Source organism: Hemibagrus wyckioides, linkage group LG26, assembly GCF_019097595.1.
Source record: "Hemibagrus wyckioides isolate EC202008001 linkage group LG26, SWU_Hwy_1.0, whole genome shotgun sequence".
Classification (NCBI taxonomy): Eukaryota; Metazoa; Chordata; class Actinopteri; order Siluriformes; family Bagridae; genus Hemibagrus; species Hemibagrus wyckioides.
Window position 1 is genome coordinate 10,375,225 of NC_080735.1, and position 26,296 is coordinate 10,401,520.

Genomic DNA, 26,296 nt, shown 5'->3' on the forward strand with positions numbered 1-26,296 from the left:
TTCCAAAAGCAAATCCACACAAGACCCAATTTAAGGGAACCGGGAGAGATTAGACATACAGTAGAGAGGACCCTGTGGTGTTTTTGCACGATGCTCAGCTGTGATTTTAAAGGACTTTAATGAGTCTCTCTTTCTAAAGAGACGGCAGAAATAGAGAGTGCAAGGCCTGGGACATGCTACCAGCTTCATTCAGCTTCAGATGTACAGCTGAATATTAAGGGTTCGGGCAGGAACTGACAAGCTGAGCCTTGCCCAAAAGCTGCATGTGAATGTGTGTGTGTGTGTGTGTGTGTGTGTGTGAAGATTTTAGTCTAGGTGTGTATGTGTGTGAAAGAAAGAAAAGAAGTCAGGGAGAGAGAGAGAGAGAGAGAGAGAGAGAGAGAGACTTGACTACTAACCAAACACATATACGCACACACACGAACACACGTACACACACCACACACACAGGACATACAACCTCTGCCCTACACAGTCTAGAGTCAAAATTGAATCACACTGAAAATAACTGCATTCCTGGGGGGGGGGTGAGAGAGAGCGCTATAGATGCATAGATGCACAACTAAAGGAATAATAAATGAATAAAAATAATGTGTATAATGGGTTTTTTAAAAGCTAAAACAGTTATCTGAATTTAGTGTTTTTCTACGAAGTTTTATTAACATCAGGGAAAAGATTCTCTTAAACTACATCGTTCTGCTTATCACAACAGATGCTCTGTCTCACTGCTATACACACAAGAGCGATAGATTTCCTCCATTCTCATGGCTCTATGTTCGTTAGACGACCATGTGACATCCAAATTAATATACAAGATTAGCACATTATGCAAATTAGATATAACTAGATAAAGTGACAAATCCAAAGGATTACGCTTGATGGTGCTCGATAAAACCAATCCTGTGGCACACATGGTTCGAGTTCGCTTCAGTTCCGCACTCACAACTTCCTACCTGCAGTTAGTTACCACTTATAAACAAGAACTCTTATCCTTGGATTCATCATATTCTGTTCAATACAACCTCTCGTTAAACATTTCAACATTAAATTATTTTTAGCACTGGATTTAATTATAGATTTGTAGAACTGGAATGCATGGATAGGATAAAATAATAGATTTTTTTGCAGTGGATATAATCAACGATTTTTAGCACTGAATTATATTATAGATTGTTTTAAGTGGATTTAATCAGCCATTTTTAGCACTGGATTAAATTATAAATTTTTTGCTGAAGATTTAACCAGTCTTTTTCTAGCACCGGATTAAATTATAGATTTTTTTTTTTTAATCACCCATTTTCTAGCACTGAATAAAATTATAGCTTTAACACAGTGGATTTAATCCACAAATCTAACAATGAATTAAATGATAGATTTATCGCAGTGGATTTAATCAGCCATTTTTAGCACTGGATTAAATTATAGATTTTTTTGCAGCGGATTTAATCAGTCATTTTTAGCACTGGATTAAATTATAGATTTTTTTTGCAGTGGATTTAATCAGCCATTTTTAGCACTGGATTAAATTATAGATTTTTTTGCAGTGGATTTAATCAGCCATTTTTAGCATTGCATTAAATAAGAGATTTTTTGCAATGGATTTATTCCGCAATATCTATCACTGAATTAAATTATAGATTTTTTCAGTGGACTTAATCAGCCATTTTTAGCACTGGATTTAATTGGAGATTTTTAGATTTGGAATTAGTTATAGATTTTTAGCACTGGATTTACTGATAGATTTTTAACACTGAATTTATTGATACATTTTAGCACTGGATTTAATTATAGATTGTTAGGACTGGGATTAATTCTATATTTTTTAGATTTGGATTTAATTCTACATTTTCCCCCCTTAGTCACAGCTCTGGATGTGAACTGACAAGAGCAATTAGTTTCTCTGTCCACTTTCTCAACATCAGCATGGATGCTTTGCCAAGAATATCTTCTATTAGCTGCTGCAGGGTCACATTAATATACATTTCACAAAAAATCTTCACACAGATGATCTTTTTAAACAGACCAGGGCAGCATTTTTCTGTAGCAGCATGCGTTGTCCATCTACACTTTGCTCTGAGCGAAATCACTGAGCGAAATCACTGGCATGCACATTTTTCAAACAACACCAAACCGATCTGAACATAAGTCTTTAAAATCCCTTCCTGTATAAAACAGCGACTCCGTTTGCGTGACTCTTTTTGTCCAACAGTCCTAAAGCATGGAAACAACAAAATCTTCCAGCTGTCACAATTTCTATTCTCTCCTCATGATATATTATTACTGCAACATTACTACAGCACTGTGTGTCTGCTGATATTGTAACAGGAGAATCTGACATCACTAATCTGAGAGTAACAGTTGCTCCATGCCAATATAATTAGCCTAGCTCTTGTTGCTAATTACCTTTGCTATGAAAATTGCTACCATTGTATTTTTTTTTTGCTGATTCACAGAGCAAACAATTTGGTAAGACGATATCCCTGACACAGAGACAAAGGACAAAGTCGAGGCTTGGATTATTGAGAAAGAAGCCGCTTGTGAATTTCCTTGTTTTTGAATATGCGGGACTTAGCGAGACTCGGAGCAAGAGGAGGAAGTGAAAGAAAAAGAAAGAGAGAAGAATGGGTGGAGAGAGAGAGAGAGAGAGGCAGACAGACAGGCAGGCAGAGAAAGAGACAGAGTGAGAGAGTAAGTGACAGAGAGAGAGAGAGTAAGAGAGAAACAGAGAGAGAGACAGAGTAAGAGAGTAAGTGACACAAAGAGAGAGAAAGACAGCGAGAAAGAGAGACTGAGAGAGCAAGTGACAGAGAAAGAGACAGAGAGAGAGAGACAGAGAGTGAGTGAGTGGGGGGGGGTTGAGATACAGAGAGTAAGAGAGACAGAGAGTAAGCGAATCAGAGAGAGACAGAGAGAGAGAGAGAGAGAGAGAGAGAGAGACAGAGAGACAGAGAGAGAGATACAGGGAAAGAAACAGAGTAAGAGAGACAGAGAGTGAGAGAGACAGGGTGAGAGGGGGGGGGGTGAGAGAGAAAAAGAATAAGAGATACAATGAAAGAGGGGGGGGGTCATCTACAGTCACTATAAAGTAGCACTACATGAAGGTGATCGGAAAAGAACTAAAACCCTTTTAACATGAAACTCACTTTCAGGCAGTTGTTTAAAATCAAGACAATGTCCATGTCAGTCAAGCAATAAAGATCTAAAGCCGTAAATCGTCAAAGCTAATCGAAACCTCATAGCTCAGGAATCCGTGTGAAAATCGCTCGGTTTCCACATAGACGTGTATTTCACACCCCTACAACCCAAATTCACACCAGACTGCATTGTGGGAAGTATGTGTGCTGAGCATTCATTCAATCGGAAAACACGTGTCTCACACACAGTACTAGAACAACAGCATGCAATCGGCACATTACTGTTTATTAGGATCTTTATTGTGATTTTGAGAATTCAATGGATTTCTATGGACTTCTTTTCTATGCTTCTTTTTATTTGCAGTGAAAAGCTCTGGAAGCTCGATAATGTCTTCCGCTTACACATCCATCAGAAACACAGAGTCTATTAGTGTGCACTCATGAGATATGAGTGATCAGACTCTCTCTTATTTTATCTCTTGTCTATAGTAACAACACGTACATTATAGACGTGTGAAAAATAATTTAATTTAAATAATCTATACTTTAATCCACTGAGAAATAAAAATTGCTGATTAAATCCACAGCAAAAAATCTATAATTTAATTCAGTACTAGAAATTGCTGATTAAATCCACTGCAAAAAAACTCTATAATTTAATTCAGTGCTAAAAATGGCTGATTAAATACACAACAAAAAAATCTATAATTTAATCCAGAAATAAAAAATGGCTGAATAAATCCACAGCACAAAATCTATAATTGAATTCAGTGCTAAAAATGGCTGATTAAATCCACTGCAAAAAATCTAAAATTTAATCGACTGTTAAAAATTGCTGATTAAATCCACAACAAAAAATCTATAATTTAATTCAGTGCTAAAAATGGCTGTTAAAATCCTCTGCAAAAAATCTAAAATTTAATTCAGTGCTAAAAATTGCTGATTAAAACTACTGCAAAAAAAATTCTATTATTTAATCCAGTGCTAAAAATGGTTGATTAAATCCACTGCAAAAAATCTATAATTTAATTCAGTGATAAAAATGGCTGATTAAATCCGCTGTAAAAAAAAAATCTTTTATTTAATTCAGTGTTAAAAATAGCTGAAAAAAAGAAAAAAATTGCATTCCCACCATTTCAGCTTTAAAGAAAGTACAGGAGTGTGTAATATTATTATGAGCAGTGTAGTTGGGAATTGTGGTAATCAAGAAAACTCAGCTGGATGGTGGAATTTTAAGCTTTTTACAACTAGGTTGCCTAATGTTCACAAAGCTGACACTGTCAGTCGGGCAAAAACTGGCCATTTTGAGTCTAAAATGTTCTGTGACTTTTCTAATAAATACACTTACTAATGTTACATAGATGATGTCTCATGTTACCCTTACTGAATATATACTGATGGATTTTATTTGACATCATTCTCCATGTATCACTGTGAGATAAGAAAAAAAGAGGGCGTGGCTTCCAGGAAGCGACGGGATAATATGAGATTCCCAAACCCCCTAAACGGATTGTTCTAGATTCACATGTCAACTGGTTCATGTCTCATTTCACTGAAGGAAATACTGCCAGCTCTTTCGGTGAATATTTGCGAGATAACTCGCATCCTACAACGTTTTAGCAGAGATCCTACAGCTTGCAGGTTTAGTAATTTAATATAATCAGCAAAAAACTTCACCGTATTTCAATGCAATATGATATGATGTACGAACGATTACATCGCACAAAGCCTAATCCTTTTACATGAGACATCTAACACCAATTTAATACCAAAATCTCTGAATTATTATTAGGTTTGGTTCAGCAAGAAAAAAAGAAGAAACCCAAGTGATCAGTGAGAGACAGGTTACCATGACAACCATGCTGTAAACAGTAGCACAGTAATGAAGCGAGCAGTGTGAGAGCCGGGTGATGTAACAGGTTATCGTGATTATTTTGCAAATAAATAACACCTAATTTTATATATATATATATATATATATATATATATATATATAGTAAACCCTTATTAAGTCTGAAATCATTTCCTAGTTTCCTTCTGAGGCTTAGCTTAAGAAAAAAATCATTGCCTTCGAGCTGTGTGGTTGTGATACCTGCAGCCTGTACAGCAGCTGAGATTAGTGCAATGGGAATCGATAGCATCTGTCAGAGAGACCTGCCTCGGCAGGAGGTGGAGTGGCAGAAGTAATCCACAGATCTCTCCTCCACACATCATCCACTACAGCGTCCAATACAGCAAGTCCTGTTACTGTTAAGTGAACGCCATGCACAGGCTTCACACACCGAGACGACGCAAATTTGATAAGCTTTCTTTGTCGTGTCCGTACTGATAGCATCTCTGTTTATGTAATCTCTCAGATATTCTCTCTTTTACAGAGCCACTGAGCAAGAAATGTAAATACAGCAGAGAGGATCTGGAGCAGATCGACAACTTGCTACCAAGCTGAGGAAAGAAAAAAAAAAACACAGCAGCTGTGGATATGATACTGTCAGGCTCAGATATTTCATCTGTATCATGTCATGAGAGAGGGGGATGTAAAAATAAACCAACACAATATAATAATAATAATAATAATAATAATAATAATAATAATAAACTTTTTTCGTAATGCATGGAGTAATTTACAAATGTCAATGAAAAGAAATAAAAAAATAAAATACAAAATAAAATAATGAAAATGGAAAATACTTCTAAAAATAATAAAAATTAATAACAGTGACAAATAAGAAAATATCAAGTATGAAAACACAAAAATAAAAATATTATTATTAAACAAATAATAATTAAAATAGAATTTAGAAATGTATAATAAAAAGGGGAAAAATACAATAATTAAAAAGTATGTAATAATATATGAATATAATAAAATATAATCTAATATAATATAATCTAATAATATGAAATGTCATTTAAAATCTATATATCTATCTAATATATCTATACATATACACTATATTGCCAAAAGTATTCGCTCACCCATCCAAATAATCAGAATCAGGTGTTCCAATCACTTCCATGGCCACAGGTGTATAAAATCAAGCACCTAGGCATGCAGACTGTTTTTACAAACATTTGTGAAAGAATGGGTCGCTCTCAGGAGCTCAGTGAATTCCAGCGTGGAACTGTGATAGGATGCCACCTGTGCAACAAATCCAGTCGTGAAATTTCCTCGCTCCTAAATATTCCACAGTCAACTGTCAGCTGTATTATAAGAACGTGGAAGTGTTTGGGAACGACAGCAACTCAGCCACGAAGTGGTAGGCCACGTAAACTGACGGAGCGGGGTCAGCGGATGCTGAGGCACATAGTGCGAAGAGGTCGCCAACTTTCTGCAGAGTCAATCGCTACAGACCTCCAAACTTCATGTGGCCTTCAGATTAGCTCAAGAACAGTGCGCAGAGAGCTTCATGGAATGGGTTTCCATGGCCGAGCAGCTGCATCCAAGCCATACATCACCAAGTGCAATGCAAAGCGTCGGATGCAGTGGTGAAAAGCACGCCGCCACTGGACTCTAGAGCAGTGGAGACGCGTTCTCTGGAGTGACGAATCGCGCTTCTCCATCTGGCAATCTGATGGACGAGTCTGGGTTTGGCGGTTGCCAGGAGAACGGTACTTGTCTGACTGCATTGTGCCAAGTGTAAAGTTTGGTGGAGGGGGGATTATGGTGTGGGGTTGTTTTTCAGGATCTGGGCTTGGCCCCTTAGTTCCAGTGAAAGCAATTCTGAATGCTTCAGCATAGCAAGACATTTTGGACAATTCCATGCTCCCAACTTTGTGGGAACAGTTTGGAGCCGGCCCCTTCCTCTTCCAACATGACTGTGCACCAGTGACCAAAGCAAGGTCCATAAAGACATGGATGACAGAGTCTGGTGTGGATGAACTTGACTGGCCTGCACAGAGTCATGACCTCAACCCGATAGAACACCTTTGGGATGAATTAGAGCGGAGACTGAGAGCCAGGCCTTCTCGTCCAACATCAGTGTGTGACCTCACAAATGTGCTTCAGGAAGAATGGTCAAAAATTCCCATAAACACACTCCTAAACCTTGTGGACAGCCTTCCCAGAAGAGTTGAAGCTGTTATAGCTGCAAAGGGTGGACTGACGTCATATTGAACCCTATGGATTAGGAATGGGATGTCACTTAAGTTCATATGCGAGTCAAGGCAGGTGAGCGAATACTTTTGGCAATATAGTGTATATATATACATATATATGTATATATATATACATATATATATATATATATATATATATATATATATATATATATATATATATATATATATATATATATATATATGAAATGTCATGGAAAAATCTCTCTCTCTCTCTCTCTCTCTCTCTATATATATATATATACATATATATATATACATATGTATATATATATATGTATATATATATATATATATATATATATATATATATATATATATATATATATATATGTATATATAGAGAGAGAGAGAGAGAGAGAGATTTTTCCATGACATTTCATATATATATATATATATAGTATTACTCCTAAAATAAATGTGTGAGGTACAGCAATAATCCATAACTAATTTCTATGATTTATATTTTGTTTTGCATTATGGTGAACTATGCCAAAAGTTTCTGGAGTTAAAACTTGAAACAGAAATTCCCACTGAAATCCCTCAGGACAGGATTTGAAACAAGCTGAAGTACTGAATCCAGATGCTGCACATTCATCCGTCCATTCCAACACTTGAAGGGATTATGCAAATATTAACAGCACTCATTAAGAACAACTAGGACCACAGGAGATTAAAACCAGAGCCCTCAAAGTCCAAATATTCAAATTTGACCAAAAAGTGAAAAATGAGTTTGAATGTGGAGACTTTCGGCTTTGCGGAACGGAGCTCGGTAATGAGAACGCCTGACTGTGTTGTAAATCGAAGCGATGCTGCAGTGTGTGTGATTCACAGTCTTGCTTCGGTTAATTAAACTGCAGCAGGAGGTTTACGACTGCAGAGCAGGTTAAAAAGATGAGATGGGCTGTGTTTCATAAGCTTTTTTCATTTGCAGTAAGTGTTGGCATTCTATTAGTGACATTCTTTGAGACAAAATGCTTTCCAAGGAAACTAAAAATAGATGTTTAGAGTAGAGCAGAATTATTCTCGAGAGATTGCGTGAAATATACCATTATTCTTATGCTGATTGGTTATAGTACCTCCTCCTATAGCAACACAAAAGAAGAAGGCGTGTCCAGATATCCAGTACGTAATACATATCATGTAGATGTTAGCATTACAGCATTAAGCTGCTTCTTCTTTATCTTCTTTATGATCTGATGCATATATAAACTAGTGAATTTTCTATACAAACTTTCTCCCTTCAGAATGTTTCATTGCAGCAGTAAGAAAAAGATCTGGCAGGCTAGCCGTAATCTGTATGCAATCCATTTCCGCCCTTCCCACATTACACGCATTCCTTTTTAAGTGGAACCGAGAAAGAAACTCAGCCTGGTGTTTTGTAATGAGTAAAAGGTGCTAATCAGAAAGAAGGCATGGCATTGAATGAGTAGAGATGTGCAGAAGAACTAGGAGTGACTGGTTGACTAATCACTCGTAAGAAAACAACTATGCGAGCCTGTAAAATTACCGCTTTTGATTATGACTTGTAACTCGGGATTTCTGACCTCTTATTCGGAAGGTCAGGAAGATGTCAGAGGTCTCAACTCCTCTGACATCAACATGGCTGCTCACAGCATCAATGATAAACAAATTAGCTCTTTGTTAAACTGTATACTTTTGATTAATTATCATACAGACTATACAGGGCACTCATCACATTTAGCCAGTTACACTGCTGCTAAACAACAGATCAGCGTGGATGATGCTACTTTCTAGCACAGAGGTCAAAAATAATAAAGTTCTGAGGGAAGTTGAATGCAGCATTATAAAAACATCCAGTTGACATCATACAAATAGAGCCTTGGTTGGATAATGTGCAATAAGTTCAGGACATTAAGGCATTGCCTTGTGGCTTTGCTGGTAGCAATAATACTTAAGAGATGATGTTGTTCTTGTTCTTTTGGCTGCTCCCTGTTCGGGGTTGCCACAACGGATCATTTGGTCCGTATATATTTTCATTTAGCACATGTTTTACACCGGATGACCTGCCTGATGCAATCCTCCCATTTTATCCAGGCTTGGGACTGGCCATTGAGTGTTAACACTTGACTGGCTGGGTTAGCTCCCTAAATGGGAGTGCGGGATCCTGCTGATGGACCACCAGGATGCCTAGCAATAGTACTTGGGGTCGTCACACCAGATCACTTGGTCCGCACGTTTAGATTTGGCACAGGTTTTACACCGGATGTCCTTCCTTGCTCGGGTGACACAACCCTTCCATTTAATCCAGGCTTGGGACCGGCACTAAGAATGGCTGGGTTAGCACCCTTCCCAGGTATCAAACACGGGCCACAGCGATGAGAGCGCAGGATCCTTCCGCTGGACCACCAGGAGGCCTAGCAACAGTACTTATTACTTAGACACCATAATTTCCATATAACTGTACAACTAGTATAGTGTGTAAGTATGAAAAGCTGAAAAAGTTATTGGAGCTGAAACGCAAAAAAAATGTCTAGCCTTGAAAAATGTTAGCATGAACACGCAGCTTTCTGAGCATTCCCTTTACAGTTTGATCCTGAGCTTGAGTTAGTGTGTGCAGGTGGCTGTGTGTCTGGTGGCCGGCAATGGAATGAATTACAGTCCCATCTGGTGTGTATTCCCACCACACACAAACCCTGTGCTCCTACAAATCACCACTCTTATGGTTCATATTTTGTGTGTCCTTTTAAAAACAACTAATGGATACTTTTTAATGCAATTTATATTTGTTAGGCCAGCTGAATACACCAGGAGCTGGAATGCAATTCTGGTTAGAGGAGCAAAAAAGGAGGATATTTGCAGACGACGGAAGCATTTTTTCTGCAATCAAGTATTCAATTCTACAGCTAGACAACACTTTCATGCCCAGAATCTATTTACAAGGTGTGCCTGAATAAAGCTTGTTTTCATCTAAGCACAAACACAAGTGCCTGGAGCTCAATAGACTCTACTGGATCTTTGGCAGAAACTAGGTTTCATAGTAAGAAATAACATGGCAAAAATAGAGTTTATTTTTTAGCAACAAATATTTATACAGAAAAGAACCTAATCCAGTTAAGTGGAGAATCTGCAATGTTTTCCCAAGGCCATGGAACCTTGTTATAATATCAAGGACTTCATGAAGTACCAAGAGATTTTTGACTGAATATCCAGCTACCTCTGCCAAGAGGTTACGTCTGGGTCAGGGTTGCACTGCTGTTAATTTTACTGGCAACATGGGTAAACAATTCTAAGACATATTTACAGTTGTTGTTGTCCTTCAGCTGCTCTCTGTTCGAGGTCACCGATCTCTATATTTGATTTGGAACTGGTTTTACGCCAGATGCCATTCCCGACACAACCCTCCCATTTTATCTGGGCTTGGGACCAGTATTGAGAGTTAGTGGCTGGGTTGGTTCCCTGCCTGGGAACTGCATTGCACGAGTATGGGATCCTGCCTCTAGACCACCAGGGGAGATTACAACAAATTTACAGTATTGTAATATCTCAGTGTTGTATATAATAACACAATGCATTCACTCTTTTGCCTGTTTCTGTGCTGAAGGTTAATGGTCTTGCCCAGCTATGATAACTGGTGGTGTTGGGATTTGAAGGACCAGTATTGGGCTTGGGACCAGTATTGAGAGTTAGTGGCTGGGTTGGTTCCCTGCCTGGGAACTGCATTGCACGAGTATGGGATCCTGCCTCTAGACCACCAGGGGAGATTACAACAAATTTACAGTATTGTAATATCTCAGTGTTGTATATAATAACACAATGCATTCACTCTTTTGCCTGTTTCTGTGCTGAAGGTTAATGGTCTTGCCCAGCTATGATAACTGGTGGTGTTGGGATTTGAAGACACAACTGTCGTTTATACTGAGCCACCACAACTACATACTAAAAAAAAATCACATGAATCAATGCAGGCTAGTTGTATCACATGTGATGGCTCAGAGGGCTAAGTTTAAGGTCACAGATAAGAAGGTTGTGTGTTCAAATCCCAGCAGCACCTAAACTGTCTTGATTGGTTGCTTGAACTAATGTGCTGGGTTACTGTAAAAAATGTTTTACAGTATGAGTTCACAATGGCTTAGTGGTTACCACATATTCCTTACACCTCCAGGACAGAGTTTGTATGTTTTCCTCATGCTTTGGGGATTTCTTCCAAATCCTCCAGTTTCCTCCCCCAGTAAAAGACATATGCTGTAGACTGATTGGCATCTCTAAATTGACTGTACTGTGTAAACGGGTGTGTGAGTGTGTGCAGTTATGCCCTATAATAGGATGTCACCCCATCCAGGAAAAAAAAAGCTCCCCCTTGATCACAATTTTAAAACCTTTAGCTGCTTTCTAACTGTAGTTAATGGTCCAGAGTGGCGTTGTGCTCCAGACCAAAACACTTGACCCACTGAGCTGCTTCAACACAGTACCCTTGTCTCGCTTGACCCAGAACAACTGCCTTGACAGTGAAGAGTCCTTTTTTTTTTGCAGTGACCTCCGGGGTACATGCCAGGATTAAGTGTCCAATGATGGAGTTGAGTGCCTCTCATACCGGCACCCAAACAGCCGTATCAAATCTCACCTCTGTGCTCAAGCACACTCTATTAATCGCAGTGCAGTTTATGCAGGTCTGAGTGACCCAATACAAAACAGACGCATTTACATGGTATACTCCGCTCTGTTTTCAACTTTATGCCTCGTTTCTTCCCAGACCTTTCCAGAGAGAGCATTCCAAAGTGATAAACGGAAAAAGAAAACAAAGAAAAAGTCTTTGGAAGTACTTTTACTTGGCATGCCATTTAATAAGACAAACTTTTCAGGGGAGATTTTGTCTCTATAACAATCACGAGAGAAACAGATTGGCATTTTGATTGAAACTTTATGCTTTCGCTTTGAACGCATGTTATTCTCGGGACCGCAGGATAGAACAAAAATCTCGAAAGAGAACTTGTCTTTGTAAGTGATGTGACACCGAGAGAGATCGTGTGGAAATCTTAAGGCAGTTATAGACCATTTGTTTTGACGGATGGGAGCACACAGAAGGTGTCACGTTTAATTTTTGCCCTGAGCAGAACTCGCTCACATTATATAGAACATGAAGTCTCAAAGCCTGAAATGAGATTTTCTGCCTTGTCGGACTTTTTCGGCATAATTGATTCATTGCGCCAGACCATGAAAGTCCATCAAAAGAACTACAATTAAAGGCATTGTTCTCACATCCACTTTAATAGGAACGCCTGTACATTTATGCAGTTATCCAAGAAACCAATCATCACTAATGATTGCATCGATTGTATTTTCATACCAAAACAATTATGAAACATCTACCAGAGATGAGATGGCTAACAAGCTAACAGCATAATGTTTATACAGAATATTTTAAAATGGTGTCTAAAATAATTATGAAACATCTCCTAGAGATGAAATGGCTCCATGCGAACAGTATAATGTTTATACAGCATTAAATTTATAGTATATTTTGCTTAACACTAATATTAACAGAACCTGACCTCACAGACAGTGCATGAAACTTGCTAGCTAATTAGGCTACTTAGCTAACTGTCTCACTCTGTCAGGGAAACCTCACAGAGAAACCCTTCCAGAAGTTGTTTTCAGTTAAAAATATACTGCATGTCTTCATATCACCACAACAAAAATTAACATTAGCTCAGAAGACATAACTGAGTACGTCAATTTGCTGTGTTGTTATTGCAGTCAATGCAGCTAATGCTAGTTAACAAGCTAGTTAATTATCTGTTGTCAATCTGGATATGTTACATTAGCTAGCTAAATTTAAGAATAAGCACAGTTTTTAGTGACTTACAAATACAAATAAGACTATCAAGCCGGACATTCAGATGATGTTGAATGATGTCTGTCAGGTCATGTTACAATTGCTAGATAAATTTAATATATTGGATGATTTTTGGTGAATTATGGATCCAAATATGACTGTTATAAAATAGATAGCTTACACTATGACACATATTATGGTAGTAAGGAGTATGTTGCATCATTTGGTAGCAAATTCAAAAATATTGTCATGCACTGGCATTACTTCCTTTTCTTTTCGATCCTCAGTGGATCACTTACAAATATTTCTTGCAATATGAATTCTGTCACAGCACAGACAGGCATCAGAGGCTTAAATATATCTCTTCCATCATACTACAGCTGAAAGCCAGTTAGCTGTCATTCATACCTAATAGATGTACAATTACAGGGAGCCTCGGAGCCCACACATGATTTAAAAACCACTAGTCGGTTAGAGGCAGTCTTCAGCAAACCACATTTCTATATGAAACCAAACCTCCAGCACTTCATGAATGTCTCTGTGCATGAGCTAATATCTGTAATCCTCATCTAAGTGCTCAAGTCAAAGTCTACAAATTCTGAAGACAACTATGAGCGAGGAGAAACCTCAAATTAACATGACTGTCAAAGTCGCATCAACTTCTAACCATCATACTCAGCCCTGAAGCTACAAAGCTACTCATAAAACTGAAACACTGCTGCTCCTTGGCCGAAGGGGAGGGTGAAGCGGGTGTGGGAGGCGCATGACGAGCGCTAACTTTTCTTGTAAGGAATATGGAGCTGTCTGTTCAGGTGCCATCATCATCAGTCAGAAATAATCCTCTTATCGATGACAAATGGTGATGGAGCCTAACAGAGATTTATATGGTTAGACAGGCGTTGGAGGAGCTGAGAAATTACAGGCTGAAGATGACATTTGAAGTACTAAATGCTAAGTTTCAGGGTAAACAGTGCCAGCCTGTAATACTCCGCTGACCCATTCCTACTTTATTAAAAAGCAAACGTTTAAGAAGAATTTATTTCATATATTCATGCGTTAAGAGTTAACGCATAAATAGTTAAATAAAGGGTTTAAGTATAGGGTTAAAGGGTTAAATAAAACCTTGTAAGACATCAAATCAGCTACAGAAACCTCAGCGTCAAAGCTACAAGCGACCTTACATTACATCTAGGAGTTTCTTCTTTTACAGCAAATTAGAGACGAACACACAAGGCTCCAATTAGGGCTAGGCTAAAATGACGATATACCGTTAAATAACAACAAAAAAACTAAATATGATTAGAAGCAACTGATTTGATGTTAAAAGTTTGTACCGAATCTTAACTTTTTATTTGTCAGGTATACATTACTGCACAGTGAAATTCTTTCTTCGCATATCTCATCCTCGGGGGTTGGGGTCAGAGGGCAGGGTCAGCCTTGATACACTGCCCCTGGAGCAGAAAGGGTTGGGGGCCTTGCTCAAGGGCCCAATAGTGGCAGATTGGCGGTGCTGGGGCTTGAACCCTGATCTTCTGGTCAATGACCCAGAGCCTTAACCAGCTGAGCTTTAAAATTGTAAATTCTTAAAATTCAATTAAAAATTTGATTTGTTTTTGTAGGAATAAATTCATAGATTCAATTTCATTGACATAAAACCTTTTCAGATTTTTTAAAGGATAGCTGGTTTCCAAACCCATATATCGTGCTGCATATTGTGTATAGTATGTCTTGACAATATCTTCAGTTTATCTGACCATTCCTATTGTGCGTGTTTGTCTGTTATTAGTTACAAGTTATTTTTTGCTGCTCAAAAATGCACCAAAAACCTGGTGCTGCTGCTTCTTATCAGAACGAAAACAAACACCACATGCGACAACATGCTCACGAGAAACAAACTGTAATTCGGTCCCCTTCTGCTTTACAGACCTCCCTGATCCATCCTGATGCTCTGCATCTTGCTGGAGACTCATAACTTGGAAACCACTTGCTCTTGCTGAAGATGACCCCACAGGGATAGCCTGAAGATATTGTATATAGTACCATTAGACACCATAAGGATGGTTTTAGGACTGCATTTGGTACAATCAGTTGAGCCTCGATAGCTTAGGACTACAATTGTGGAAATATATTTGCAATCATTTCTCCAAATTCAACAAAATAGAAACCTAGGGTGAATTTTCTGGTTGCACAATTGCACTTTTTGTCCAGTCTGATTCCTCTCAAGGTTTCTTCGTCATATTGTCTAAGTGAGTTTCTCCTCATCACATCGCCTCTGGGTTGCTCAATGTGGATAAATTTATATATTTTAAATTTCTGTCCTGTATTTATATATTTCCTTAAAGCAGCTTTGTGACCATTGTTAAAGGTACTTTAACAGTACAGGTTACATCACAGATTACATCACAGGCACAGGTACATCTGTGTAAAGGTACTACACAGATAAAACTGAATTGTATCGTATTGAAACATGTTACCAGATACTTGCTTGTAAGTTTCTTCAGAAGGAGAAAAAACTGACTTCAAATATTCTATTCAAGTCAAACAATCCTTTCCTTCTGATGTAATCCATCACTGTGACGTTGCTGGAAACCTGCCAGGCTTCACCAAATCCTCGCTTATTTTCTTACATCCGTTCTGCCACTTCCTTTATTTCCTGCATAAACATCCTCCCATGATCACCTGCCACACCTTTTAGGAAAACATTCCAAAACTCTTCCATATGGCATTGAAAGACCGACGAGCCGCATGTACAAGGTCTAGTCTGACTCCAAACATTTGGCTGTTTAACTCCTGACCTCATTGATGTTAAGTCAAAGAAAGCCACTTTACATTTACGTACTGAACGAAAATCTCAGAGAGCCTGTGAGAAAAACCCAAAACAAATAACTCCGCCAACAATGGAGGTCGACGTGAAAACAGTCCGCGTCGCGGTCGTTAGTGACACCTCATCAAGCATATGCAAAACAGCTCCGTAAACAAGCCGACAAAACAAGCCGCAATTTCCCTGCCTGAAGTGGAACCACTAGTAATAAAAGGAGCACAAAAGAAATGATAGGTAAGACGAAAAGCACAACGGCAGAGGAGGCAATCGATTCGCTGTGCCTTGGTATTCAGCCCCTGCCATCAGGGGAAACTGTCCTGTGTGAGAAATGAGAATCCATTCACAGCCTGCTACATTAAAACAGCTAATGGTGAGTTTAATCTTAGTGGCTTCATATCAGCTAACAATGGGATAAAATAAAAAAAATAAACCAATCAATAAAAAGAAGCCAGCCACCAAAATCCTCCGTGTGATGGACATGTTAACGAACTTCCTTTATGTCTGGATTTTGCAGTGCTGATCGAGGGACTTTTATTGATTTTTGTCCACTCTGGAAGCGCCACTGGAGCGGACGTGTAAAATGAAGACCTCAAGCAGACCAAAAAGGAGGCAGGAAGAGTGCAAGTGAAAGTGAAAAGAGAAAAGACAAATTATTATAGAACACAAAAGAAAAGGTGCTGGCTCGCCTCCAGCATGAACTTACACCATCTTTGGCTCCAGCATGTCCATGAGACTGAACCCACAAACAAACAAAGAGAGAGAGAGAGAGAGAGAGAGAGAGAGAGAGAGAATAGGCTCCATTTTCTGAGACACCATTAAACACACTTTATTTACCTAAGCTTTCCTAGAGCCTGAAAAATTCAAGTAAGTACTATAATTAATTCCTGGAACCTGATACACAAAGCATATATGATCTATAATCTAATATGAACAAAAGCAGAGAGTGCAAGTGGTGAAATAATATCAAGATCGTGATGAATCTCAGAAAAGTGTATTATAATTTTTGTAATTTTTTTTTTGTCAACATTTTTCGGTTTTATTTATAATCGAAATAGACAAGGTTCACATTTTCTACTGAATCTCTAAAATTTTAATATTTAATATTTCTTTATTATTTTTGTTTTTAATTTTTCCCTTCTTGTTGTCAGGGTTTGTCTGAATATGTTGAATAAATGTATTATATCTTTAAATTTATTTTTAACAATCATTTTTTATATTTATAACAAATTATTTATGATAATACTTATTATACAGAAGGCTCCAAAAGGTCTGAGAACTTTAGAGAAAATGAGAAAAAAATGAAAATCAATTTTACATTAATGATATAAGAATTTTCAATACTTAATATATTTTTCCACAACAGCCTGATTGAAATAGTTGAGTTGCTTAATATTCGGTTTGTCCTCTTTTCTGCTTTAATGACGGTGAGCACTTGAGCTGACATGAACGCTACAAGTTGTGCAAATTCTCATGATCCACTTTAGATCAAATCCCTTAAAGTATCATCTGAGCTCGTGCTTCAACAGAAGAGATTAAGCGTGAGGAAATCTGATCGTTTGTACATGCTCTATATCACGCATTCGCTTACATTTAAAATCTAGGTAGATAGTGAACATTTACTTTCCTTTTGTGAAACAAAATCATCAAAATCCCAGATTCTCAGTGTGATCTTAGACTTTTGGACCCCACTGTATATCGTATTACGTATCGAGCATCATCGAAACATCTCCAGATGTTCATGATTCGCGGTGTTTCAGTCTGACATGTTCAAACTAGTCTAGAAATTTCACACCATTAATCAAGACACAAACTGGTGGTGAGATACAGGTTTATGCAAAAATTAAATTCACTTGAGAAATTCACATGATTTAGTTTTACCGAAATGGTCGCCAGATGTTTGTGCTAAACTTCTGGGAGTATCAAGTGTTCTCTCTGGGGTTAATTCTTAATGCAAAGTTCTCTTCTTCTGTGATCATCTCATCATAGACAAATACTCAAGGCATAGCTAAGACAATATGTTTTTAATTTATCTAACCCTTGATATTAATGTTTACGACATTTGGCTGACGTCTTCGTCTAGAGCGACTTACATACATACAACTGAGCAGTTGAGGGTTAAGGGTCTTGCTCAGGGTCCCAGGGGTAGCAGCTTGGGCAATTGTGGGATTTGAACACATGACTTTCTGAGCTGTAGTTCAACATCAGCTAACAAAGGAAACAGAAAATTCTCAGAGAATGATTTTTCCATAAAGTCCCTTGCGCTGTCAGTATTTATCTTGTTGTACACTAAAAGAAAGAGATGGCTGCGAGTAAAGTTGGTGCAGTGAGACAAAGAAAGCCAAGAAGAGTTTCATTTAGGTCCAGTCAGCAATGTGGTGTTCCCCTGTGGGTTTGTTAGCCGTCATATATGATAAGGTTATGTACATGTTCCGAGAGTCAGCAGTGTAGTATGTTTACAGATTACTCAGCCAAAGGGTTTTCAGTGCAGTCCATTTCCCTGCGTGGAGAAAAACCAAGGTGGCTGTAGTATGTTTTGAGGAGCTGAGGAGGCTTATTGGTCTGGTTTAAGAAAACTACAGGTAAAAGCTAATAGATGCAAATAAGCATTAATCAGAAATTTGAAAAAGAAGGTAGCAATGTAATGGCGTTAATCATGAGGTGATATCCAAAAGAAATGGCATAAAAATACGAATAAATAGATAAGAAATCTACTTCCTGGAGTATACCAGTCTCATACATATACAATATTTATTTATCAGGTATCCAATCTAGATTAAGCAATCTTTAATTAATGACTCTATATCTTCAGGAACAATAAATAGAGCCAAAGCATGAGGGCTGAAGTAAAAATAATTGGTGCTAGTGCTCAGTGTGTCAAGATAAAGGAAGCTTGCAACCTGCAATAGTGTGCCATGTATTACATCATAACTAAGGGGAAAACCTGGATAAACGTGGGAAAAGCTAGCCTAGTGCTCCAGATATATATTTGACAGGCATTTTAAATCGGTTTCCTCTGAGAACTCCTTATCACTGCACACAAGAATTAATTTTCCAGACTTCTTGAAAGGAAAGGGATTAGAGCGGTTCAGCGCACAGCACTGAAAGACAGGTGAGATCCACACACACGTTTCCGTGTGGGAGGCGGGAAAGACGTGCTTTCAAATCCCACGTGAACACCAGCTGTAATAATCACATGCTTTTACTGCCGTCGGATTCACGGCTCACACAATAAAAAAAAAAAAACCCTCTATAATTGACGGTGTTGCATTATTCATTGAATGGCAGGGGAGAAAACCTTCTCCTGAAGAGAGAAGTCTTTCACGCTCTCTCTCTTTCTTTCTCTCTTTTCGAATCCGGGATGTGTTTCACCACAAAAGCGAACATCAGTGTTCGACGCTCTCTCGACAGAACGGCTCCTTTTCAAAAAGAGACAAGCTGTCTGCTACAATGCAAAAGGTGGTCGTTAAAGAGAAAAGAAGATAAACGCAAGATTGACTGGAGGATAAATATCACACGTGTGAAGACTCATCTTTATTCACTCCAGCATGTCTGAGAGCGAAACACTGCTGGAAGGCATCGCAGTCTACATGCCCTAAGAGACTCGATCGCTGCTTAGCTATACACACGTGGAGAGAACCATGGGAATCAGGTCACGTCCCCGGTGTGCCTTGTTTTTCCAAAATACAGTTGGGATAATATATAGGGAAATTGATAATGCTGTTTCTGCAAGCTAATTGCTTAAAGAGTTTTTAAGACACGCGTCTCTGCCTCCTTCATGATGATTGGATTACTATTACTCACAACCAGACGTGTGTCGATAAAAAAAAATACTGACCGCAATATCCTGTTACTATTGTAAGCCCTCTTGTATGTAAGGAATAAACCAGACAGAAATATAATCAACAATAGTGTAGTGTCATGTGGCACAATGAGAAGCGGTTGCCTTGATTAATTTTCCAATCACAGCAGTTCAGTCAGCAAATTATCCAGCAATTAGGCAAAAAGAATGTCATCAAATATAGCACATTTTATCAGTTTAGCATTACCGCAGGACTCTGAATGCGTACAATATTCTCATGAGATTATATCAGATTCAACACCTTAACCTTTTATTTTTTAACAAATATAATTTGGAAAGTAAGATTACGATGAGCAGAAATGATATGACATGGTAAAAAAAAAACATAAATAAAAAACAAAACATGATAAAAAACAATTGGCTTGAATGATTTATTGGCTGGGGCGCATGTTTGGCACTCTTGCCTCTGCCCTATGCACAGTTTGCATGTTCTCCCCGAGCTTTCCTCCAGGTACTCTGGTTTCCTCTTCTAGTCCAAAGTCCTGCATTGTAGGCTGATTGGCATCTCTAAATTGTCCATAATGTGTGATTGTTGGTCTGTGATGAGTTTATCGGCTCCATGACCCTGTGTAGGATACGTGGGACATAAAATATACCGCTGGATAAAGAGTTTTGGACCAAACCCAAGGGGCACTTTCCCAGTTCCCCACTCATGATTCGAGTTCCTACATGTAATCCGTTACCATTTAAGTGCTCATTAATCACCCACGAGAGACAGGGGCAACTTGTTGACTACTAGTATTAACATACAGTTAGAAAAAGGGTTCCTTGGGACAGTCTCACAGATGAATAAATCCTGTGAGGTGCTACTGAGAAGCGATTGACGGATGCAGCATAGTTGAGTATGTGAGATTTATCTTCTTTTCAAATGCTCTTCAGTTTCTCGGACGGGGTAAAGGAAATAAATACTGTCGTGTTTGGACCTAACTAATGATCAAGCTTTCAAAAGACTAAAAGCAAATAGTGTTCTACTGAAATAAAGAAAAAAGTCAGTTCAGAACTAGACAAACCTACTGTCATTATTTAACTGTTATGTCTTATTGGTATTGTTATGGGTGAGGTAAAAAGTCGAGTAGTAGTAGTAGAAGTGTGTGTGTGTGTGTGTGTGTTTTGCCAACTCCCGGTTCTACCTGTAGCCTTACAAACCAATGGCGGTCGCAGCAGGAAACTCCGCGGTCTCCTCAAGGCCTCCAGAAACCGAGTCAGAAACACACACACACACCTCTGAACTAACCACCATGGCTATAAAGAAAACAGAGGGCTAAAAGACGGGAATATTGAACCGTACAGCCCTCCCCAGTGCCGGAGGAGAAACCCGAGGGGGTAAAGAGCACGAAGGCGACGTCGAGCTTTTTTAGGCAAACAGCAGCAGTGACAACACCTATCGGCGACATGAGAAGCTAACGCGGCTTTCATCTATATATAACATATATAGCAACATTGTTTCATTATTATTACCACGTTATAAAGTATCAGTGTCATGTCGCGTGAAGGCCTGCAGCTATAACGTCTCGCAAGTCCAGTGACAGTTTGTAAACTTGCTCTTAAAGTCGTTTGTTTTGATAAATAATCCGTCGTTTATAGCAAAACTGCGGAATTTACCAAACAGAAACATCTAAATAATAAACACGGACTTGTTTAATACACGCTTTTGCTAGCTTGGTGGTGGAGTGAAGAAGGGTGGAAAAAACGATACCGGAATACTGTAACGTTAATCAAACTACAGTCGGTGCAATTAAAACAAAAACCATGAACACAAGACTAAGGTGATTAGAAGGTGAAGCATTCACTAGAAAGGGTTTGTTCCTAGTAAAGCAGAACCCCCAGACGCAGGATTGCTTCCTTGCTAAAGCCACCAAAACCGCCAGTTGCTGTGTTACCGGGCGTGCACGCGCTCCGCACGGCACCGTGAAAGATCCAGAACCCACTCACCTTTACCGAAGCGTGGCATTCCGACGCGCGCGCGCTTTCTTTCTGCGTCGTTATAAAGACGATCTCAGAGTGTAAGTAATTCCCCAGGTACAGCTTGGCACTGAGTCCAGCCCGGTTGGAAGCCCCGGCGGCGGAATGGGCTCTCCACATGAGGAACAGCAGCGGGGGCAGTGTGTGTTCCGTGTGGAAGTGAGAGGAAGGTGTAATACGGCGGTGACGCGCTAGGGGAACCAAGGGGCACGGCGCTCGCTACAGCGTTATAACGCGTCAGGACGCTAATTGAGTCGACTACGTTACGGAATCCAAGGCACGTGCTATTTCAAAAATCTATAATGAATTCAGGATTCATGCTCATAAGCTCACAAGCTCCTGGTTACAAATTTGCATGTTTTGACTAACAAACTGTATATTATATACACCAGTCAGGCATAGCATTATGACCACCTGCCTAATATTGTGTTGGTCCCCCTTTTGCTGCCAAAACAGCCCTGACCCGTCTTGCACTGTGTACCCCCCCCATGAGATGCAGATTTGGAGATGCTCTGATCCAGTCGTCTAGCCATCACAAATTGTTATAACTGATATTCTTTTGTATTAAAGTTTATTTTTTAAGCATGATTCATGTTTGTTTATGCAAAGGAGTCTTTGTCTACTGTACATACATTTGCATACTTGAGTAAAGCAAAAATCTAGTCTGTTGATGCTCCTCAGCTTGTGTTTCTGTCTATGTGTTCTCTATGGGTTTTTCTCAGGGTTCTCCAGTTTCCCCCCACCGTCCAAAAACGTAACAGTACGTATATACTAAATTGCCTCTAAGTGTAAGTGTGTGTGTGTGTGTGTGTGTGGTGCCCTGTGATGGACTGGTGTCTCTCCCTGGGTATATTCCTGTCTCGAACTGAGTGTTCTTGGGATAGGATCCAGATCCACTGAGACACTGACAAGGACTGGTTGGAGACGATGTCAACATATTTTTTTTTAGTGTAGACGCTAACATAAATTCTTAACATTTTGGGAAATTCTTCTGCGATATAAATCCTTGTAAATAGAAGAAGATGTACTGTTTATGAATGCGGGCCATCTACCAACACAGATTCTTAGGAAATGTGTCATGTAACTTATTTTAGAAATCTGAAAAAAGTTGGACCAAAAAAAAGTAACATACCAGCTGATAAAGATGGTCTACCACACTGGACTCTTCAGGTTCTAGGTTCCAGGTTCATCTAGTTAATACCTTTACTTACTGGCCAATTTCTCAGCTAACCTAACATATAGGTTCACACTTGCTCATTGTATCCCTTTATTTGTTGCTTTGTATGTTGTTTCAGCTCTGTCTTAACTTCTTTGAATGATGGATAATGAGATATCATTACTTGTAATGAGAAAGGACCACCACTTAAATAATATCTAGTTAGTAGTGTTAATAAAGTGGTTCATTTACATTAATGGACTAGGTATTATTACTTAGATTGCAACCAACTTTATGTTCTTGGAATATACATCTAAATTCAAAGTAAAGATATTGTACGTGAAATTATTTTCTAAGGATATGAATGTCTTACGAGAGAAAAATAAGGCAAATTTCTCCAATCAAATTGAATAATAATGAATAATAATACTGAGATCATAACTGACATTTTCAAGATGGTGTTTTCCCCTCAGACACAGTACTTGGATAATTGTTTTTAATGAAAAAAAGAAAAAACATCTGATGAAATATAGATTGCTCTTACTTCATAGGGTTTCATCATTGATTTTCATCGCCCAGATGTTATTGAAAAAGGTCATGCAAATTTCATTTAGGACTTATCTCTCTGGTCCCCTGTGGTTAGCATAGCTGTTTGCTATGTAAGTCAATCGCTTAAGAGATAACAAAAAAAAAAACAATGCTGGTTAAGCCTAGAGGGCTGTAAAAATGGAATGTAAATTATTTTATCTCTTTGGGATCTCTTGAGAAGTTTATAGACCTATCTGTCTGCTTTTCAGTCTGCTCGAACAGCCCCAGAGACCTTTCAATGTTGATTTGAGATTAGATATATTATTATTATTATTATTATTATTATTATTATTATTATTATTGGCTGTGTAAATTTTAAAAAATTATAATACCTTTTCATTTGGAGATGCAGATTCCAACATTTAAGCGAATGAGAATCAGATGAGGAAGCTCTATAGTTTCAATCAGATTAGCATATTTAGGTCACGCCATTGCTGTTTTAGATCCTAAACAGAGTTCATCCCGCTTCCCATGGACCCCCTGGTGTGTTATTTATTGCCAGGGATTAAATCGGGGTGAAGCTGTGTCAGTGGTTTTGTAGAGTGGATGTCACTTCTTTGGAGACCTATCCTGTCCCACATTCTACAGCCCCCTGCATGCATGTTATTTATGACTGGGTATTTGAAGAGGTTGGGGTCATTGTGAGTTTGTGACCTTTGACATTTCCATTCTTCAACCCTCGAGGGATACACAAACACGACGGGCCATTTGACTTAACCACCACTGAGTTAATCAGTTTGCTCTCTTTACGAGAGTACGAGTAATGAAGACGTTGGATGATAATTGGAGCGAAGCCGTTAGAGCACATAAGCTATCCTGACCCCCTCTTCATCTGTGGCCTTTTGTAGCTCTGCTTCCACACAAGCTGCTTTGTACACGTGTCCTCAGTAAACACAGAAATAACTTTCACTGATCAGAGCTTGCAATGGGAGCATAAATTCATACTTTTTTTTTTTTATCAGAAGGAAAGACTTCCCCCTTATGGCAAACTATATATATTGCAGACCTTGCATCAGCTGTTGAACACGATCTCTAAGGTGTAATTATCCTGAATGACAAGATTCATCCTCATTCTGATTTAAACAATATGAGAAATTTTTTCCCAGAACAGAAATAATATGTACAATAATGTTTAAACGACATTATGCCGTGGTCAGATAACCTCCAAAGTCAGATAACAGTTAGTGTCCTATAGAGGGCACTGCAACTTCACAGAAAATCTCCTGTCACAGTCTGTGCTCTGTTTTCTGACGTAATAAAACCTAATCAAATGTCATTTGGACATAAAAGAAAACAGTTTCTATAAACAACCTATGTAGACATGCAAGTCTTACCTGTTCTAGCATGTAATAAATCCATGTGCTTCCATGTGGAAGTAGCTGGAGTTTCCTTTTGGGCGTAATTTTAAAAGCTCAAACAAAAAGAAATTATTAGATATATAAATATTCCATCTGTCATTTTACGATCAGTATTAAAAGTACAAAATGGTGCCCCGATGGACGGCAAAATAACTTCAAATCATGTTGCTACTACTACTACTGGTAGAACAGAATTATTTAGACATTGTATATACATATTAGCCTTACATTTTAAAACAGATGATCTATATAACTTCCTTTCTTCATGAGTTTCTACATGGTCAACCACCCGATTCAGTCACAGGTCTTAATTCTTATTAATTATTTTCTTTCTTTATTTATTTCTTATTATTCTTATTAAGTTTCTTAGTGTGTAATATACTCATGTTCTATAAGGATTAAATTTTATTTATTTATTTATTTATTTATTTATTTATTTGTTGTTAGTAACATTTTTTATTAGCCACACCATTTTACAGAATAGACAGACAGACAGGCGGACAGACAGACAGATAGATAGATATAGTTTATTGATCCCATAAGGGAAATTCTTGTGTTACAGCAGAATAAGAATTGTGAACTGAACTGCAATGACTTTTTGTATAAACAAACTGCATATCAGCTTCATTTGTTATCATTTTCATGAATTTCAATTGATTTATGATACATATTTGGCAATATTGTTCTGGAAAAATGTATATTTTTTAAAAGAAATTAAAAAAAAAAAAATGAATAAAACAGTGTATTATTAATGTGAACACACATAGCAGTATGAAGGCTGTAAATATGAATTGCACTAAAAACCTGGCAACTCTGCAGTCAGTAACTTAAGGTAAAATGTACAACGTATTTATTTTTTTTGCTCTGCAGCCGTTCCACTGGAAAATGATCGAACAGCCGAGTGCTGACAAAGTTTACTTCTCCATGGCTAGAGTTTATCCACACCTGGATAGACATGTTTTTCAGCATGATAATGCACCAAGACACAAGACAGGTATCATTACTGAATGCTTCCAGCAACATTCCAGCATGTCTGCTTTGCTTCAGCGGCCTGCACAGTCCCCAAATCTCAACCTTATCTAAAATCTCTGTGATGAGGTAGAATGAACTGCAAAACAGTTGTCCAATACCCAGCGATATTATAATAATATTCTACTAATATATCAAATATAAAACATTTTTTTTCATGATTACGAAGTCCATTTGCAATTTACTTGCAATCCGGAACCATATATTTTTTTCCTGACAGGTTTATAGTTATATAAATTGATATATAGCAAATGTAGTTAATATCTTGCTCATAGATAAGGGAATGTTATATTTACATCTTGCCCTGTGCTCCTCTGTGACAATCACATGTTGTTCAAATGGTTTTACAAGCAAAGCATACAAACAACAATGTTCACACGGTCAATTTAGAGCAAGAAATAAGAAAAATAAACCTCAAGAAAGTCCACGACTCTAACAAGGTTGGTCTATTACCTTTAGTGGTATAGTATTTTGAC

The 26,296-nt window shown here is 38.2% G+C and overlaps 1 protein-coding gene across 1 annotated transcript in view; it reads right to left on the bottom strand.

Annotated features, from left to right (window-relative positions):
- Positions 1-21,856, bottom strand: part of LOC131346743 (vang-like protein 1) — a 69,504-nt gene extending 47,648 nt beyond the window's left edge. The window contains exon 1 of the mRNA XM_058380342.1: positions 21,660-21,856. The gene's annotated coding sequence lies outside the window, so the exon portion shown is untranslated. The remainder of the gene's footprint in view (positions 1-21,659) is intronic.
- Positions 21,857-26,296: the final 4,440 nt, after the last annotated feature.